The sequence below is a fragment of the Ziziphus jujuba genome, chromosome 1 (assembly GCF_031755915.1).
Source record: "Ziziphus jujuba cultivar Dongzao chromosome 1, ASM3175591v1".
Classification (NCBI taxonomy): Eukaryota; Viridiplantae; Streptophyta; class Magnoliopsida; order Rosales; family Rhamnaceae; genus Ziziphus; species Ziziphus jujuba.
This window is the reverse complement of record NC_083379.1, coordinates 9439889-9460210: the sequence shown is the minus strand read 5'-3', so window position 1 is coordinate 9460210 and position 20322 is coordinate 9439889. Positions and strand designations below refer to the sequence as shown.

General features: G+C 35.8%; 1 pseudogene; it reads right to left on the bottom strand.

The window, feature by feature from the left end:
• Positions 1–5432: 5432 nt before the first annotated feature.
• On the bottom strand, positions 5433–17122 carry LOC107435403 (tonoplast dicarboxylate transporter-like; annotated as a pseudogene).
• Between the last annotated feature and the right edge of the window lie 3200 nt (positions 17123–20322).

Here is a 20322-nt window from a genome sequence, read left to right as displayed (position 1 = left end):
CAAATTTCAGCACTTCTCAAAAACAACAACAGTCCAGTGCATAAATAAAAACAGAAGTATCCCAATAGTATACAGAGCTTTAAGAAGTGCTAAACAACAGAATACAACAAGGCTGAAAGAAATAATACACTGAAATGAAAGAGTACAAAGATACTTCTCGAAACACAACAGCAGCGGAAAACTTGGTTCGCTCCGGAAGAACGTCTACCACCACTTGCACCTAAGGGAACGGAATTTAAGAGTGTGAGATGCTAATCATCTCAGTGAGTGACCCTAACTACTGAACACCTTTAGTGATAATAAAATAATATTAATAGCAATTAAGGAATAGAACAAATACCAACAATTAATAAATAATAGTAATAACTGTTGGAAAATAATAATTTCCCTCAAAACTCTCACCAATCACTCTGTTTGAAATGTTCCCTTTTTAAAACCTTTTCGCAAAACCCAATGTACATAGCTCCCGAAAACCAAGGGATTAAACCATTTGATAACAATAATTAAATAAATACATACCCCAATATATAATTAAAATGTAATAAATTATAGTAAATAATTTTGAACACCTTTGGGGTTTAAAACATTATTTGCAATTTACACCGACGCACCACACCATATACCGGTGATGCCCTCCGATACCCAGCGTCCCGAGCACCGACTGGCGGGGGGGTTAAAGAGAGAAACCTGCAACGGTCACTTCGGCATCCCGACAGTACCACTGCTAAAACCATCAACCCGGCCAAGGAGGGGGGCGGCTGTGGCCAATAACAAACTTGCCTGCCCACGGTCCAATGGCAACTCACGGGTGAAGTAATAACCGCACGCTAAACCACATAATAACTGCGTGCTACCACGTGTCCATACACCATACACCAGAACACCAATACTGTATGAGTGCGTCTAAAAATAAACATTATTAACAAACCGTACCGTTTTTCCAAAAACCACCGTGGGAAATACATTTAATTCTCACACTTACCATCCCACATATTTTTATTCAATAACCCGGTATGAAACATTGATAACCAACAAACCACAATTTTCTCGAAGTACGAGATGCAACCATAAAAATACCGCGGGCATAATTTATAAAATTTAAACAAATATTTTCATAAAATATTTAACCCAATTATGCCCGAAAAATTAATACTGAAACCACATACAAATACTACCGAAATACACTTTGCTCATGCATAATAAATAAATTAAACCACAGTAAAACCATAATTAAACCACATTACATGAGCATAATTTAAATACCAATTAAACATAATTAATTGCCCAAAATAATTTTTGAAGGTGGGTCACTCACTTTGAGCACGCAAATCAACTAAGATCCTCCTCGGGATCAACTCCGCCACTCGTACGCGCACCTAAACAACCACAGAGTACCAACCAAAAGTATTAACATTTTATTCAGGTAATTCCCAAATGGGTACTCGGGGAGCGAACACCAAGCGATATCTAAAGGTTATGAGTTATATACCGAATCGAAGGATCACGGATTCGGTCTTACTTTCCGGTGATCGGACCCGACGGGGTCGGAATCTCGCCGGAAAGCTTTTCGGGTTTCGGCTCCGCAATCCTCCCAAACCGTCGCGAATTAGCGGAAACGGATGCCGGATTCGGGTTCAGGAGGTCGAACACAGTGGACTGAAGCCGGCCGGAAAACTGGGTACTCATCGGAACAGTAATTTCCGGCGAGCCGCCGCGGTCACCGGCAACCGTCGCCGGCGGCGGCACGTGCGGTGGCCGTTGGCTGTGATTTTTTACAGATTTGTAGATCGTGGGGAGAGCAACCCAACGGGACCGGCGATGAGCAAAACGGAGGCCGGACGGTGGAGAAATCACGGTTGGAAGATTTTCGGCCCCTCGCCGGAAAACGCTCCGATCCCGGCGCGTCGGTGGTCCGATGGCCGTGATTTTTGGTGGGTAGGCCGGACTTGAGGAGAGGATCAAGGGTCTATGGCGCGTGTGGCCGGAAAATGGCCGGAAGTAGGTCGATTTGCGGTGGCCGGCGGTGGAGGGAAAAACTCGCCGCCGATCTTCGGACGTCCGATCCGGGCGCGTTCGGTGGCCGTTCGCCGTGAAACATGGAGGTTTTGCCGAAAATGGGGAGGGAAAACTTTCTGGCCTGCGCGTGTACTGTAGATTGGCCAGAAAATTTGAAAAATTCCGGTGGCCGGCGGACTCTCTCTCTCTTTCTCTCTCCTCTCTCTTTTTCTCTCTCTTCCCCGAGAATTTTATCAAATAAAAACCCCTGTGTGGCACTGTTCATGCCACATGGACCAATTAGAAGCTGACACGTGGTGTTCACTGTTCATCGACTCAAAAACATTAAAATATTACGGTATCCGGTAAACTTCAAGCGTCCATAACTTTTTAACCGGATGTCCGTTTGAACGTGCTGCTAGTTTGTGAACTCGTATCGACGAGCACTTCACAACCACGCACGAGTCAAAGCTCATTTCCCCATAAATAAAAAGTCAACTCCGGCACCCCTTGGACAGTTTGGAGCGTAACTTGTTTTGCTCATAACTTTCAAACCGTAGCTCCGTTTTTGACGTGCTACTAGTCTACGAACTCGGGGCATCGTGCACTTCACCACGGTACCCTGGTCAACTCGAAATTCTAACTGGAGCAAAAAGTCAACTTTTGCCCCCTTCGGTCAACGGTCAACAGTCAACCTCGGTCAACGTGCATGGATTCCGGTGCGATTTGGGACGGGGTGTTACATGTGTGCCCATGAATTTACTTATTTTACAAACTAACCAAAATCACCCCACAGCCCCGTGTGATTCGAACCCGTGCTCTCATGAGCACAGATAGGGGTGCTCAACCATTGAAACTACCCAGTTCATTACACCACAGTAATTGCTAAGTTCAATATTAATTACATTAAATGTCTTGGCCAAAAGATAAGCATCAGTAAACCTACATGTGAGATCCCACATCGGTTGGAAAGGGGAACAAAGCATGCCTTATAAGAGGGTGTGGATACCTTTCCTTTGAGCGATCTTTTAAAACCGTGCGGGCTGGGCCCAAAGCGGACAATATCTCATGCAGTTGGATTGGACTGTTACAGTTGGTATCAAAGCCGGACCCGGATTGGTGTGCTAGCGAGGACGCTGGGCCCCAAGGGGGGTGGATTGTGAGATCCCACATCGGTTGGAAAAGCAAACGAAGCATGCCTTATAAGAGGGTGTGGATACTGTTCCCTTGAGAGGACTTTTAAAACCATGCAGGCTGGGTCCAAAGTGGATAATATCTCATGCGGGTGAACTAGGCTGTTACATACATGCAAAATAACAATTAAAATATTCAAATTAAAATATGCTACATAAAATAATAATTGTCACCGATGATGATAAATAACAGGATTCATTTTTTATTTTACCATCCAATAGTTAACCGTGCAAGAATGAAATCAATTTAAAGCAAAATCTAAGGTAATTAAGGAATAATAATTTTGTATCTACCACATTTAGTGGAAAGCAAGATTTAACTTTTGGCCAATCCGTGATCTCCACACAAATTTCTCCCTATTTCCAAATATATCACGATTCCTTTCCTTTGATATCCTTGGCATCAAGGCCTAACAAAATCTCATACGATACGATAACACGATACGAACCCATACGATAATTTACAGGTTTGGGTTGACAATATCGTGTTGGTTCTATATCAATATAATCCAATAAGACCCAATAAATTAATGAGTTTTAATAGGTGAAACACAATAAACCCATTAGTCCCATTGAAGAGGAGTATTTTGGCGATTACACAAGTTTTATAATATTAAAATTACTTAATTTATTGTTAAATATGTACTAATTTATTCTTTTTTAATTTAATTTTTAGAAAATCTAAAAGCAAACAAGAACCTTTGTAATTTTTTTTAAAAAATTATTATTTTATTATTCAAACTAAATGAAATTTAAATTTTCAAATTTATATTTATTATTAATGGGTTAACGGGTTGGGTGATGGGTTACACGAAAAATTATCGAATGGGTTCGAATTTATCTATTTTCACACGAAAGCTTAACGTTTAGTGTTTGGGTTAATTTAATTCCACATGAACACGATACAACACAACACGAACACGATTTAACATGACATATTACCAGGCCTATTGGTATCACGTGCTGGCCATCAATATAACTTTTTTTTCTTTAACCATCCAAGAGTTAACCCCGCAAGAATGAAATCAATTTAGAGCAAAATCTAAGGTAATTAACGAATAATAATTTTGTGTCTACCACATTTAATGGAAACCAAGATTTCACTTTTGGCCAATCAGTAATCTCCACACAAATTTCTCCCTTTTCCAAATATTTCACAATTCCTTTCCTTTCATATCTTTGGCATCACATGCTGCCCATCAATGGATCAACCCTACCATCTTCTAACATAAATATATTCTAATAAATCTCAATTAAGGTTCTCTTTGTGTGGCTACTTTGGAATATCTTCAACGTAGAAGATTTTCTCTTCTAGTAAAAAACATTGAGGTTGGCTCATCCTGCCACGATAACCCCATCTTTTTGCAACAGAACTGGCAACAAATGTGTAACACATCAATATGAGAATGGAGCAGATAGAGAAGAGCTTGGGCAGTTTTCTAAGAGTCTCGGATAGCTTGGAGGTTAATCATTGCTACAAATTGAAGGATTTCCCATGCTCTGTCAAGTCACCAGAGGTTTGGAGTAAAAATCAAGTTTCAGTAATTGATTCACCCGGGGGTGGGGCGTTGGGGGTGGAAATCGCATTGTCAAGGAAGGTCAATGATTGTGTGAGTTGGAAATTATTATATTTGCTTTCCATACATTGACGTTGTCATTGTAAATATATGTTCGGTGTACAGTATAACAATGCTTCTTTGGTGTACTTGTAAGTTCTCTAGGCCTTTTTCTGTACGGGATGATGTATTTGTGTACCATTAAATGAAACTTAAGTCCAGTTTACAAAATTTTTAGTGCACCAACGTTTGGCAGGCCAACCTTTTAAGAGGAAGTAAGTTCATAGTTTGAGAGGCATGTCCTGTACTCTGCATCAAAAGGTGTATATCGAGCTGCTGTACTTTCTTTCTGTTTCCTTTAAAATCTGCTGTAATGTAAATGTGTTTGGCCATGAAGTGAGCAGCCAAAACTACTCAAAAGGAGCATGAATGAGATATATTTCACATTATGAAATTCTCAAAACGGTTCCAATATCTGGAAACAGAAATCGTTATATAGATATACAAACGAAAACTACTTACCAACAAAGGAAAGGAAAAACGATATGGGGAAAGTGTTGCAGAAATTTGATGTGTAAAAAATTTCCCTTCTCTCATTTTCTCTAGTGAGTTGTTTCATGGTGCCTATACAATGATCTGAACTTTTCCTATGTCAGGAACTGATACACTTCATCGTCCCATAGAACAATCAAACTGTTGTTCTTGTTATGACTAATACTACAATATGCAAGGATTTGCCAATTATTTGACTGGTCCCGAATACATAAGCTCCTGCAGAAGCAAAACTCAGTTATTAATGACACACATACAGTATAGTGCCTACAAATTTTCTAATCTATTAAGATTAATGAAATAGGTGAGCAAAAGATTAGGGGATGGATTAGTAATTAATTACCAAGCGTAGGCATCAAAAGGGAAAGTGCAGCAATTCCAGCAATTTTCTAATCTATTAAGATTAATGAAATAGGTGAGCAAAAGACTAGGGGATGGATTAGTAATTAATTACCAAGCGTAGGCATCAAAAAGGAAAGTGCAGCAATTCCAGCAATTTTAAGTGGGATACCAATCTTGATCATATCTTTGATTTCAATATGGCCATTGAAAACCCAACAACATTTGAAGGTGATCCTATTGGGAGCAAGAATGCAAACTGTGCACCAATTGCTCCAGGAACCAAAAGCAAAAGTGGGTGGACATGCATACTGTGTGCAATCTGAACCAGCAGAGGAATCACAAGGGTTGTAGTGGCATTGTTTGACATGAACTCAGTGATAGTCTCACTTATAAGACAGACAGCAGGGGCAATGGCTAAATATGGAGCTTCCTCCAAGAAATCCAAGGCTTTCGACAATATATCTGTCAGGCCGATAGTTCGGACACCATCAGCTATGGTAAAGCTAGCACCTAACAGCAATATGATGTTCCAAGGTAGTTTCTTGCATTTTTTCCAATCTATCAACTTTGCTTCTTGTTTGGAATTATGAACAACAAGGTTGCCATCATCACCTATTCTCAAATTTCAGAGTTAGAAAAAATAAATAAATAAATAATCAATTTGAATTCAATAAGGAATTACATATGTGTGGATGGCATTTGGGATTTTCTTGATAGCAGAGAAACATAAACTGACAGTTCCATCACCAGCTTGCACATTGAAGAGTGCGGCCCAACCTGGAATATCACCTATTATGCTTCTTGTCATCCATAGAATAGTAGCACCTGCACAAATTCTGTCATGTTATATGGAAGTAAAATACAGCCAAGAGAGGCAGTGTTAATAAAACATTAATGAGTACTTTGGAAACGCACCGAAAACACTGCCACTACCATCTTCTCTGCAAATGTTATTGGACCTGCTCATGTTGATACAGAAAATTATTACAATTTGCCCAAATTATTTATTTATTTATTTATTTATTTTTGTCCAATTTGATTTGAAAAGCATACGACAAAAAATGAAAATGCATGGTGTAGATTCAAGGCCTTGATGAAATTGGGTGGAGCAGTGAACATAAAAAGCAATGCGAAAGCCTCATAAATAATGTTTTTTGCAGAGGACAAGCATAACATTCTTATTGGTCCACTATTTAATTCCAACTTAATAATTAATCTATAGATCAGTCAATATCACCCTTTTTTTCAATTTCTTATCATAACTGTTAAAAGAAATTTATGAATTATTGATCTTTACAAGTGGACCAATAAGAATGTTACAAGCAAAGTATATTTTTTTTAAATATATATTGTTAAATAAAAAAATATTTATGGATTTAGTATAATCAGTTACTCACTTACAGGGCCTATTTATGTCATTAATGGGACTGACTTATTTTATTATTTTGTAGTAGGGTCCTTGGTCACACATTCTCTGTAATACTCTAGTTGGCCCATTGGACTAGAGAACCAATTCTCTTTATAAGCCCATTCGACTTACCCATATTTTATTATTATTATTATATTATTAAATTATTATTATTTTAGTGTATGTTAAAATTAATCGATAAGTCTGACTTATATAAACTATAAAAGGTCTAGGGCAAGCAAACAGATACATACTGTATTTTGTGATTATGGTTTTCAAAAATTATTGAGAGTGGTTTAAGAGCTATGTGTCCATAGGCGCTATTTTATGTTGTTTTCTATTTTGCAGGATTAAAGATTCAATTTATCAATGACTGCTTTTGGAGGTCAGTATATTATGTTTTATTGGAATTTATTATGAATATTTAGATCTGTAAATTCTAACAATAGGTATCAGAGCATGGTTAATATGCACAATGAATTCTTTTGAAATTTTTTGTTATACTGACTGTGTTAATACTGTGTATATTAAATTGTGTTTCAGCCATTGAATATTGATTGTGTAAATTGATTACATGATGTTTATATTTTTAATTATTTCCCTTTTTCTTGATGGATCTGAGATTACACGTCGTGTTTGTGATGTCTGCCAAACAATATATATGTATATATATTCATGCCCAACTATTATGTGTAATAAAAAAAAAAAATTGTTTCTTGACAAATCTTTATCTGGGTATTATGGTATTATGTTTTCTAAGTTGAATGGAATAATTTTGGAGCCGTAATTATGTATTGAAACATCTAATTTTTCCTAATAATAATAAAAAAAAATATTTTGAGAAACCCATGGCCGAATAATATTCTTACTTGGGTGTTTAATTTTCTAGGTCTTTGGACCAAAATGATTTGGGGAAAAAGTTTCCCAAGAAGAGGCGAATAAAATGGCACCAATTTTGCCCAAAATTTTTTGGAATTTTTTGTGATTCCATGGATGTTTATTTGGAGTTTTTTGCCGAATATAACTCCTGATTTGGGCGTTTATTTTAAGCTTCTTTTTCGCCAAATTGATCCCTTAGAATTGTTACCCACATCAAAAGGAGTAAATTGGTACCAATTTCACAGAAAACGATGGCCGGAATGGTGTGTCTCTAGCCGAGTTGGGAAGTGCGTCACACGACCCGTTAACTAGAAAACTGGGTTGACCTACAACCTGGCTGAGGGAAGAAGACGATGACATCAGCACCCCTTTTGGTGACATCAGTAGCCGAGACAATTTTTTTTTTTCTTATTTATATTTATTATTTATTTGTGATTATTTGTTTGTTTATTTCTTTATTTATTTATCCATTGTTCAATATTATTAAAAAAAAAATTGTTATTTATTTATTTATTTATTTATTCCATTTCAATTTTCTTGAATTCAATTAAAGATCTATGTTTGGAGAATTGGATTGTGTTAGCTTTCCCTAAAGAAGCTTTATGCCTAGTTGGTATAGTAGTGTGGAATTTTAGATACTCACCTGTCGTGAAACTTATTTTGTCTGCATTATGTGTATCAATATAATATATGTTGGCATAGTGGATGTGATATTTTATATTTACCTATTTCATGAAATTGCCAATATGTTATATTTCTCCCATTTATTAACCAGGATCTTTATAACTAGGCTACCTTAATGGTGGTTTTAGTTGCTTTGTATGACGCTTGGAATAGTAGTGGAAGTTAATTAAATGCCATGAATCGCAGGTTCTGAGTTACCCTGTCGGTAATTCAATTCAATGCATTTTTATTCTGGTTATTTGGTTGACTGTCCCTGACCCGCAAAAGGATATCTTTAATGCTAAAAAGACCCTAGCGATATTAATTTTATGTTTTATGTTGAGAGGCTGGAAAATAGTTATTGTTTTATGTATATTAAATGCTTTGTCGTGTTACTATTTTCACAGTTAGTAGCATCCCGAATACTCTACCAATGATTACCATGATAAAGTTATATAGGAAAAATTATCAGAAGTGGAAAAAGACCTTGGTTATGAATTTGACCTTTATGAAATTGGATTTGGCTTTGGAGGTAGATCCACCAGAGTTACCAATTGATGAGAGTAGTGCAGCAGTTAGGAAACTTTATGAGCATAAGAAGCACTCTAATAAGTGCTGCATCATGATGATGGAGAACTATATGGATAAAGCTATATATGCTACTATTCATAAGGTTGACACTGAGAAGAAACTTCTTGAAGAGATAGGAAAGAAATTTATTAAGTTTGATATGAATGAGAAGTATCATTATTTGAATTTTTTAAATAATACTAAGTATGATGGGGCTTATCGAATAGGAGAAAGGAAACAATACTTCAATGGAATGTGCGGCTATTTCAACAAAGTTGGACACAAGAAGATAGGTTGTTGGAGTTTAAAGGGAAAGCGAGAGAAGAAAGATAATATTTTAATGATTGAGACCAATATTATTGACGTGCCTATGAATTCTTGGTGGCTAGATACTGGAGCAATAATTCATGTTACTAATTCATTGCAGGGGATGATAAGGCAAAGGAGGCCAACCAATCTTAAGTAGCATGTTTATATGGGAGATAGCTAAAGAGTGAAGGTGAATATCATAGGAATAATCAAGTTGAAGCTTGCCACTGGATATGTTTTAGAATTATAAGAAGGTTCATATGTACCTTCAATAAGACGAACTTATTATCTATTTCTCTTTTGAATCGTCAAGGTTTTAGTTTTTTGTTTGGTAATAATAAAGTTGAGATGTATAAGAATGATAAAGTTGTGAGTTCTGAAACTTTATGTGGAAATTTATATAGACTTAATTTATTTAGTAATGGTCTTAATTCTTCTGTTAATTTTGTTGTTGCCGCTGTTGTTGATTCTAAACTTCCAAGAGTTAATGATAATTCCTTAATGTTGTGGCATAAGTATTTGGGACATATTTCTAGGCACAAAATAGAAAGGTTAATGAAGGATAGAATGCTTCCTAATTTTGATTTCTCTGATCTGTCAACTTGTGTTGAATTTGTGAAAGGGAAATTAACTTCTAAGGTTAGAAAGGATAAGATAGTGAGGTGTGGAGATGTTTTGGAGTTAATCCATACTGATATATGTGGACCATTCACACTAACTGCTTTGGATGGTTATAGGTATTTTATTACCTTCATTGATGATTTCTCTCATTATGGACATGTTGAGCTTATCCATGAGAAGTCAGATTCTTTAGTTGCTTTTATGGAGTTTAAGGTAAAGATGGAGCTTCAAAAGGATAAGAAGATAAAGACTGTGAGGTCTGATAGAGGTGGTGAGTTTTATGGCAAATATGATGAGACTGGATAGAACCCAGGACCATTCGTAAATTATTTACGTGAGTGTGGTATTGATGTACAATATACAATGCCTGGTATGCCTCAGCAGAATGACATAGCTGAGAGGAGGAATCGCACTTTGTTGGATATGGTACGATTTATGTTAGCAAATTCTAGTTTGCTAGATTACTTGTGGGCAGAGGCTTTAAGGACAGCAGCTTATATTTTGAATCAAGTACCAAGTAAATCCGTTCCTAAGACTCCTTTTGAGTTGTGGTCAGAAAAAAAGCCTAATTTGCACAATTTTCGAGTATGGGGTTGCAAAGTTGAAGTAAGGATTTATAATCCTCAAATTAAGAAGTTGGATCCTAAAACTATCAGTGGATATTTTGTTGGTTATTGTATTGGATCTAGGGGTTCAAAATTCTTTTGTCCATCTCATACCACCAGAATTGTAAAGTTAGATAGGGCTGTTTATTTTGAAGATGATTTTGGATTTGATGATAGTAATGGTTCAAAGGAGTCTCAATTTAGAGAAGAAAATGTATTCATTCCCAATGTTGTTGTTCCTGATAGAGATGTTATTAATCTAGTAGTTGATGAACCCATTATTGAAAGGCAGGATATTCCAGCTATTGTAGATGCTGATGTACCTTTAAGAAGGTCACAAAGGACTAGGAGGTCAACTATTCCTAATGATTATGAGGTTTACTTCCAGGAACATGATTTTGACATAAGTGATGATTCAGATCCAGTCACTTATGAGGAGGCTATAAGCAGTTCACACTCAAATTTTTGGTTGGACATAATGGAAGATGAAATGAAATCCATGGCATCAAATGATGTTTAGGATTTGGTTGAGTTACCAATGAGTAGCAAGCCTATAGGATGCAAATGGGTCTTTAAGACTAAAAGAGACTCTGATGGACAAGTGAAGAGGTATAAGGCTAGACTTGTTGCCAAAGGGTTTAGCCAGAAGAAATGAATTGATTATATAGAGACATTCTCTCCTGTATCCACAAAGAATTCTTTTAGAATCATTATGAAAATTGTGGCGCATTATGACCTGGAGTTACACCAAATGGATGTTAGAACTGCTTTTTCTGAATGGTGATTTATATGAGGATGTATGTATGGTTCAACCAGTTGGCTTTTAGTAAACAGGGAATGGTAATTTGGTTTGTAAGCTTAAGAAGTCAATTTATAGTCTTAAGCAAGCTTCAAGGCAATGGTATCTCAAGTTTGATAAGGCTACACCAAAAGTCATTTTAAGGAGAATATAGTTGATAGGTGCATATATATGAAAGTCAGTGGGAGCAGTTTTATATTTCTGGTATTGTATGTTGATGACATACTCTTGGCTACCAATGACATTGACCTATTGGCTAAGACAAAACATATGTTGTGCAACCATTTTGATATGAAAGATCTTGGTGAGGCTTTTTGTGTTTTGGGGATTAAGATTGTTTGAAATAGAATTAATTATGTGTTGCAGTTGTCTTAGAGAGCCTATATTGATAGAATACTTAAGAGGTTTGATATGCATAATTGTTCTCCTAGAAGTGTACCGATCACGAAGGGTGAAAGGTTTTCTAAGGATCAATGTCCCAAAAATGATAGAGAGAGGATGGTGATAAGAAATATTCGTTGTTCTTCAGCAGTGGGTAGTTTGATGTATGCTTAAGTTTGTATACGGCCTGATATAGCTTTTGCTGTGGGTGTGCTTGGTAGATTTATGAGCAATCCTGATCCTATTCATTACCAAGAAGTTAAGAAGGTCTTTAGGTATCTACAAGATACTAAAGATCATATGTTGACATATCGACATACCAACTCTCTTGATGTAGTTGATTATAGTGATGCAGATTATAAAGGCTGTGTGGATGATAAGAAATCTACCACTGGATATATATTTATCATGGCAGGAGGTGCTGTGTCTTGGCGGAGTGCCAAGCAGTCAGTGATAGCATCCTCGACTATGGAAGCAGAGTATGTGGCGTGTTATAAGGCTACTCATCATGCAATTTGGCTTCAGAATTTTATTCATGATGTAGGAGTAGCTAACTCCATTGAAAAGGCTATTACGATGTATTATGACAATACTGCAGCGGTGTCTTTCTCCAATAATTTAAAAGGTACTCCTGGTGCGAGGTACATTGATGTAAAGTATTTTGTGGTAAAAGAGAAAGTTGAAGAGGGCCTCATTACTATTGGTCACACGTCTACTTATAGCATGGTGGCAGATCTACTGACCAAGGCCTTACCAATAGGCATATTCAAGGAGCATGTGTCCCGTATGGGATTGTTAGGAAATTGAGACTGCTATGGGTTAGTGGGAGTTTATTATGTATTATGCAGTAATATCCATGTTGAGTATTATTTATTTCATTGAGTATTTTGATATATTGATATATATGGATTATTATTTATTTATGAGATGTTTTATTACACATACTATTGCTCCTTATATTTACAGGCCTGTTGAGACTTTTAGTCTATGTATATGTGTATATTGATCCACTGGTACCATGATGAGTCCCTACTACCTAGTTTAGGTACATTGTTGCATCTTATCGATACACAATGTGCTCGATGAAATGGTATTGTGTGTGTTGGGTGATTGCACATGGTTTGGTAAATCTCTACTACCTAGACTGAGTTTATTGTATGCAAAATGCTCAGTTGAAATAGTATCATATTTTGGGAGATTTACTGAGAGAATCTCTATAGCCCAGTCTAGTATATTGTTATGCCCTGTCGACATGCTATATATTTAGATGAAATGGCATTATGGTTCTGGAGGTTCTGTAGTAAGTGAGTTTGGATTATATATGATGATTTGTGAACTTAGCATAATGATTTACTCACTTACAGGGCCTATTTATGCCATTAATGGGACTGACTTATTTTATTATTTTGTAGTAAGGTCCTTGGTAACACATTCTCTGTAATACTCCAGTTGGCCCATTAGACTGGAGAACCAACTCTCTTTATAAGCTCATTTGACTTGCCCATATTTTATTATTATTATTATATTATTAAATTATTATTATTTTGGTGTGTGTTAAAATTAATAGGTAAGTTTGACTTGCAGAGACTATAAAAGGTCTAGGGTAAGCAAACAGATACATACTGTATTGTGTCTATAGGTACTATGTGAGATCCCACATCGGTTGGAAAGGGGAACGAAACACTCCATATAAATGGATGTGGAGACCTTTGCCTTGAGAGGCCTTTTAAGACCGTGCGGGCTGGACCTAAAGCGGACAATATCTCATGCGGGTGGACTGGGCTGTTACAGATGGTATCAGAACCGGATCCGGATCGGTGTACCAGCGAGGACGCTGGGCCCCAAGGTGGGTGGATTGTGAGATCCCACATCAGTTGGAAAGGGGAACGAAACACTCCATATAAGTGGGTGTGGATATCTTTCCCTTGAGAGGCCTTTTAAAACCGTGCGGGCTGGACCCAAAGCAAATAATATCTCATGCGGGTGGACTGGGCGGTTACATACTACTTTACGTTGTTTTCTATTTTACAGGATTAAAGATTCAATTTATCAATGGTTGCGTTTGGAGATTAGTGTTTTATGTTTTTATTGGAATTTATTATGCATATTTAGATCCGTAAATTCTAACATATATTTCTTATGAACCAAAAAAAAAAAAAAAGTGCCTAAACATTTATGGACAAACAAACATCCCGAATAAATTAATGAAGAAAATGAAAACATGACATAAAATGCCCATATTATTTGAACTGTCATGGATTATCTGGAGCTCTTTCCTCAAATGGGCTTTGTCAAGATAAGCAGACAGAACTTGGCCAGAACCTCTTGGGCAATGCAAACAACAAAGTATATTACCCACAAAGCAATGAAAATTACCAGAATCAATGGGAAACCAAGGCAATCTTAATCCAAGCTCAGGCATTTATGAAGCTGACAATGTTCTCACTGATTGCATTCTCAGATATGAATACAAGAAAGGTGGGTCGTGTTTGAGCTCATCCCTCCAAAATCCCTTCTTTTTGCACCAGACTAGCAACAAATTTGAGACACATCAATATAAGAATGGAGCCGATAGAAAAGAGCTTGCGCAGTCTTCTAAGAGCCTCAGATAGCTTAGAGGTTAGTCATTGCCACAAATTGAAGGATTTCCCTTGCTCTATCAAGTCTCCGGGGTTTGGAGAAAAAAATCAAGATTCAGGAATTGATTACAGGGGAGAAAAAAAAATTCACAACATCAAGGAAGGCCATTGATTGTGTGAGTTGGGAGATTATTATATCTGCTTTCTATACATTGACGCTGCCATTGTAAATATATGTTCGGTATGCAATAGAGTTATGCTTCTTACGTGTACTTTTAAGTTCTCTTGGCCTTTTTCTGTAAAGGATGATGTATTTGTGCACCGTTAACTAAAATTTAAGTCTAGTTTGTATAATTTTTAGAGAACCAACCTTTGGAAGGCCAACCTTTTAAAAAGAAGTAAGTTTATGGTTGAAAGGCATGTCCTCTACTCTGCTTCAAAATGTGTATATTGGGGAGCTGTACTTTCTGTAGTTTCTTTTAAAATATGCTGTAATGTGAATATGCTTGGGCATGAAATGAGCAGCCAAAATTACTCGAAAGAAGCATGAATGAGTCGAAGCCTAAATATATTTCATATTATGAAATTTCAGACTAAAAACTATTCCAATCTTTGAAAACAGAAATCGTTATACAGCTATACAAAAGAAAACTACTTACTAACAATGGAAAGAGAAAAAGATATTGGGAAAATGTTGCAGACAATTAATGCATAAAAAGTTTCCCTTCTCTCATTTTCTCTAGTGACTTCTTTCATGGTGCCTATACAATGATCTGAGCATTTCCTATACCAGGAACTGATAAACTTCATCATCCCAAAGAATGAAAATATGGGTTTTTTTTTCTTTTTTTTAGATGAAGTTTTCATTGTCTAATTAGGAAAGTTGTGTTCATGAAACACAACATTAGGTGTAACATAAATTTTTTTTGTCGATAAACATTCACAAACATATCCTTTATGCTCACTACTATACCCAAGAAAAATGGACTATTCAGAATGAAAAGAGAATTTTTGAGAGTTGTACGACCTGAGAAAAGGATAACACTCACAGCCAAAAACCTTTAATTTGGAAAATTCAAATTCTTTATTAAAAAGCATTTGATATGGAGATTTTTGATTTAAAATTTTAGTTGGGAGTCTGTTAATTAAGAAGGTGGCAGTAGCACATGCATACCACCAATATGACAAAGGTAGGTGACTGTGAGCAAGAAGTGATAATGTAGTCTCAATTATATGGCGGTGTTTCTGTTCAACTCTTCCATTTTGATTATGCGTATATAGGCATGGATGTTGAAAAACAATACCAAAATTGGACAAAAGAATTTTGAGCGGACGAAATTCACCACCCCAATCAGATTGAAAAACTTTTATTTTGGTTTGAAATAAATTTTCAACCATTAATTTAATTGAAAAAATATTTTTGAAACCTTTGACTTTAATTGCATTGGATAAACCCATGAATAACGTGAAAAATCATCCATATAAAACATATAATACCTATACCCTTTATGAAACAAAACTAGTGTTGGACCCCACACACCAGAGTGAATAAGATCAAGAGGTGCTTTTGATCGAGTTAGAGATGGGTTGCATGTAATCGATGTATTTTTCCAAGTTGGCAGGAAGAACAAAACTTATTTATATTATTTTGGAAAAATCAAAATGAATATCCTTACATTGAGAAACAAGAGTCCTGATAACTGATAAATTTGGGTGATCTATGCGATAATGCTAGGTGTTATTTTTAGATAAATGAGCAGAAAATAATTTAGGCCTAGGATTATTTAAAGAACTTGAAAATTGACATGATAAGCTATTTGGAAAATGGATCCGATAGAGACCCCCTCTAAGTGTTCCTTGTAAAAGCACCCTCTTCATAACCTGATCCTTCACAAAAACATTTTCAGAATTAAATTCAACTATTGCATGATTATCAAATGTCAATTTGGCAATACTTAAATAGATTTTTTTTATGTGTGGAACATGCAAAATATCCTTCAAAATTAACTTTTTTTTATGTGGTAATTGAACAAAGGACAATCCAGTATGAGAAATTGGCAAAACTTGACCATTCCCGATAATTAACTTCTCTGTTCCACCATACTCATATTTTTTATGAATATTGGAATGATCTGAAGTAACATGATTAGTAGCTCCACTTTCAAGTAGCCACTCTGGATTGGCAACTATATTTGGGGAGGAATAATATGCTGCAGACTTAGAATTATTAGTAGGCTGGAAATTTTTATCAAACCTATACCAACATTGATTTGCAGAATGTCCAGGAACAATGCAGATTTGACAAATAATACGTGAACTATGTCCACCTCTTCCTTCATTTCAACCTCTGCCACTGCCATGACCACGTGTTCCTCCAAGCCTTTCTTGATCAAACCATTCGGGTTTATTTGCATTGCGGCTTTCTTTTTGCTTGCCTTTGTCAACTATATGAGCTGATGGTGTAATTTCAGTTGCAGTTTGCTGAAGTTGAATCTCTTGTCTAAGAAGCAAGGATTGAATTTCCTCAATTGTAAGAGGGTCCCACTGTGAGTTAATGTTTGCTATGATGGGATCATACTCTATAGGTAATCCTTGCAACAAATGTATAATAAAATCATCATTTGTAACATCATAACTTGCTAGTGTAATGTTGTCTGCTGTCTCCTTCATTTTTGAAAAATAAGCACTCATTGTGAGTGACCCTTTTTTAGTTGATTGCATTTGCAATCTAAGTTGCATCATTCTTGCTCTAGAATGAGTCCTAAAAAGTTTTTCCAAAGAATTCCATAATTGGAAAGTGGTCTCGTGTTTGACAATTTGTGTAAGCACCTCTCATGAGATGGAGGACATCATCCAGACAAGCAAGGTTGAATCCAACCTCGACCACAGTTGGTAGTCTGGATTGATCACCAATGTTGTTGAGCTGCATGGTCTTTGGTGGTTCTTGAATTTCTCCTTTCACGAAGCCTTCAAAGTTCCTTCCGATTACTGCAGGTAGTATATGGGATTTCCACAACAAGTAGTTGCCATTTTTCAAGTTTAAAAGGGAAGTTGGAGTTTGGGAATGAAACTTAGCCGAGTGGAGGAATTTTGGAGGTGATCGTTGTCAAGGCCATGACGTGAGTCTTTTGAGGCTCTGATACCATGAAAATATTTAATATATTTTGTATTATTATAAAACTGCTACTCTCAGATGTGTACAGCAAGCTTATATATACAACAAAGTTAATGATGGATGAGGACTGATGACTTTGAACTAACAACCCGATAACTAAGTAAATAAAATATTTACATGAGATAAGGATACGGCTAGGATAATAAGATATGTACATGAGATTAGGATTGTTTATCTGCACTAATAGAGAACAATCAAACTGTTGCTGATCTTATAAATAGTTCTTTGTCGTATCTTGATATGACCAATACTATGTATATAATGTGCAAGCATTTTCCAATTACTCAACTGGTTCGTTCGTCTCGTGGTGTCAATCTGCCCAAGTTCGCACAACCGATAACCCACTGGGGTACTAATCCGATACCGATGAAGACCGAGCCGATCACTTGGGTTCAAGCTAAGAGGTTTAAGGACAACTTTGCCACCTTTATTCAAAGAGTAATTCATTCTCAAAAAGGCTTGTCCATACCTCAAGATACAAGATTTGTTTTAAGCATCCAAGTGGTGGAGGTTGATATGGACCCTGGTAGCTGTCACCAGACATCATACATCGGACATTTTACATTGGACACCCATACATTGGACATCTGTCATCAGACATCATATATCGGACACCCATACATTGGACTTTGTACTTCGAACATCAGACATAACTTAGTTTGGACATCAGGCAGACATAAGTTAGCTCGAACATTACACAGACATAAGTTTACTCGAACATCACAAGTTAACTCGGACATCAGACATAAGTTAGCTTAGTTGTCAAATTAGTCAACTCGTTACCTAATTTGCATTTGACTTTTTGTTTTGTTTTTATTTATTTATTGTCTGGACAAATCAACTTAAGAAAGTTATTATTTTACTATTTTTCATTGTAAATTAATTAATTCCTTATTCAAAAATAAAAGAATTAATTAATACAAATTAGTTTAGGAAATTAGTGTAAAATTCGGCCAACTTGTTTCCTTTTCTTTTGGTGGCCGGTTTTTCCTAGTTAATTAGGATTCTATTTTGTAACTTTTTAGCCTATTTAACGGCTTGTTTTATCAATAACATTCAGCACTTTATTCATACAGAAAAGTATTTGTGAGATTGAATTTTCTTTGTTCTCTTTGAACACTTAAAATACTATTAGTGAATGAGTGTTTTAATTTGACTTATCAATAGGTCTTCCATCACCTATTGTGGCATTTTCATTATATATCAAGGTTTCTAATCACAGGTTGGTTAGAGGTCAAGGTGACCATTAGAACTTGAACATAATTAGATCCAGGCTAATATAATATGGGTTTAGGAGCAGGTCATCCTAGATTCGTATCATTTGGTATCAAAGCCGAATTTTGTTCAGGTTGGATCTATCTTTATTTGCTTTATTTGTTTTTGTGTTAATCTGCAATTTTAGCATTAGGTTAAGGTTGCTTCTATCATTATACACATTCTGCATCTTTAAAAAAAAAAAAAATCATTCCTAGTTGAATTAGGTTTCCTAGTTTTACCGTATTTTTTGTTTCCTAGTTTGTTGGTTGTTTTTCATCATTGTTCTTGTTAATTTTGGTTTTTTTATTTATTTTTCTTTGCTGTTTTAGTCTTAAATATTTGCATTCATATATGCAAAAAAAAAGAAAAAAGAAAAAAAAAGTAGAAGAAAAGCCAAACAGATATATATATATAAACTGCATTTTTGTATTTTGTTGGAGGTCACGGGTTTGGTGATTATTTGGTGTTGGAATTGTAAATTTTGGTGTTGATCCTTGCTACTGAAGTTGCTTTATGTTCTTTGAATGAAAAAAAAAAAAAAAGAAGCAAAAGGCCGAATAAAAAAAAAATCAGTTTGTTGAATTTGGTGTTTGCTGGAAATTTCTTTGAACTGCTGCATTGTTGACTATTTGTTACATATTTGGATTTTTTGGAGAATTATTTTTGCTGCTGGTATTTGGAATTTTGGGTGCTTAAATTATTGGATTAAAATTAGTTAAAGGATTTGATACAAAACTTGAATTACAAGAACAACAACCAACACTATTCTATATTTTTGTTCGATTTGATTCTTGTTTGAGTTTGAAATTCTTTTTCCTAAATTTTATTCTTGAATCCTTAATCTCTTACCATCTGGTCCAATTCTTAAAAATTCCAAAATTTTCTCATTGTTTTGCCTTATTTTGCCTAGAAAAGCCGAAAACTAGGATTTGTTAATTCATTCGATATTGCTTACTTTTGCTACTGTTTTGTTGATAAGTTTAATTAGAATATACTTGTGATCTAATTGCTATTTAGTGGGTGTTTTAATTAGAACTTTGAGATAATTCACTAAGTGAAAAAAGGCAAGAGTGTGAGCTTAAAAGAGGGCAAAAGCCGAAACTAGTGTGAAAACACTAGTGTCGAGACCTTGTTTGAGTGAAACACATGAGGGAGTAAATTTGGTGAGGCCTTATTTTATTTTTGCATTATTTATACTAACATGACAGATTCAAAGGTGAGAAGAAAAGCTTCACCTTTAAGAATTAATGAAGAAGAGTCCGTAGGATTCCATGGCGATTCCCAAGCTTCAGAAAGTGGTGAGTAAACGGACATGATTGCTGTCTTGGAGCAAATATAGTGGATGAATACTTAATTTGACCATTTAAATCAAAAGATGGACAGGTTAGAAACATCCCAAGGAGTGCCGAATATAAGGTTAGATGCTCATGGAGGATGA